Source organism: Marmota marmota, unplaced genomic scaffold, assembly GCF_001458135.2.
Source record: "Marmota marmota marmota unplaced genomic scaffold, marMar, whole genome shotgun sequence".
Classification (NCBI taxonomy): Eukaryota; Metazoa; Chordata; class Mammalia; order Rodentia; family Sciuridae; genus Marmota; species Marmota marmota.
The window spans coordinates 7350752-7352439 of NW_026000079.1; positions in this window are offsets into that span (position 1 = coordinate 7350752).

The following is a 1688-nucleotide window of genomic DNA, read 5'->3' on the forward strand; positions in this document are numbered from 1 at the left end:
AGCTTCATCAACACACTCTCGATGAGGCGGGGGGGGGGAATGGTGTTTCCTCCTTGATAAATTAGAGACTTTGATCTGCAGAATCTTTCTCTTTCTTGGTCTCTGAATGTTGTCAGACTGCTCTCCTGATAAAGGCGAGGTGGTGGATTCAACTCCCGGCTCCCGGCTGGCTCACACCTGCGCGTTGGACACCCTCAGTCCAGGGATCTGGGTCTGGACGGCCGTTGAGACTTTTCTTTCCTTCCGAGCGTCAAAATCATCCTCTGCGGACGTCTCTTCGAGGAACAGGATCAGGACTAGGTCCTCTGGCGCGGCCCCTCTTGCCTGGTCAGGACACTTCAGCCCTTCCCTGTCATCTGCAGAGAAGCCCAGGGGGCGTTTATTCACTGTGCCTGGAGCTCACGAGGCCCCGGGGCGCGGGGTCGGGGGCGCACGAGGTCATTTTGTGGTTCCTCCAGTACCCCCTGCCTCCGCTGCCTTGTTCTCACCGCGAGGAATCATGTCCGCGTCCGACCGAGCTTTGCAAACGCCCCAACAGCTCGGCGGGACCAGCAGGGGAAAGGCAGAAGCTGCTGAGGGTGAGGTGGAAGTAGACCAAAGGCAAAAGAGGAAGCCCCCACGAGATTTTATGATTCAAAGGCACCAAGAAGGTGAGAGGGGCCTCCTCTGCAGCCAGTGCTCGGGCAGCAGGTGGTCGAAGGAGGTTCCGTCTCCAGTCAGGTCACAGAAGCAAACTTGGGCCTGGCTATTCCGAAATAAACCACCTTTTCTACTTCCCAGTTGGGTAGTACTTGAACCTGATACAACTGATACGTTTTACTTCTTTCTTTATTTTATAAGTTATGTACTTAAGAGTATTTTCGATTTTTTAGCCACACGCGGTAGTGCATGCTGTAATCCCAGGTACTCAGTTACTCGGGACACAGAAGCAGGATAGCAAGTTTGAGGCCAAATATGGGCAATTTAGCAAGATCCTATCTCAAAATTTAAAAGGGGCTGGTGGGGACTTGCCGCAGTCCGGCTGCAGCAAAATAATCGGGGTGTGACGAGTAACTTGTGTACGTTGATACAGCAGGAGTAGGAGCCGTTTATTGCAGGACAGGAGCAGTATTTATACATTCCACACAGCTTATCTAATTAGCATAAACTAGATACAGCAGTCAACCAATAAGGAATCTCCACTTAATGGCTCGCTTTTGTTACTTCTCAAACCACTCCCTCTGGCATTTTGCCAGGCACCATCCAGACTTGTTTATAGACTCTAACATTCCCCTGGCAAAATGCCAGGTGTTATTTTGACTTGTTTACAGACTCTAACATTTCCCCCTTTTGTTTAATTTAAATAATGACCATAGTGGTTTTTACAGAAACACCATAAATAACCTGATACAAGCAGAAAGGGAGGATACAAAATGCCACAATACCAAGCCAATTGATGGCTCCATGCAAGAAGCCCTTGGAAAAATTATACCAGCAATGACACCGTAAGCAAAGATACCAAGTAACAATTTGTTGTACATTACAGTTTGTTGTCTCAGTCCAGGTAAAGCAGTGTCTCAATAGATTAACTCACAGTCCAGGTAAATCACAGTCCAGGTAAGTTCTGCAGACAGCTAGCTTAAATCACAGTCCAGGTAAGTCCTGCAGGCAGCTAGCTTAAATCATAGTCCAGGTAAGTTCTGCAGACA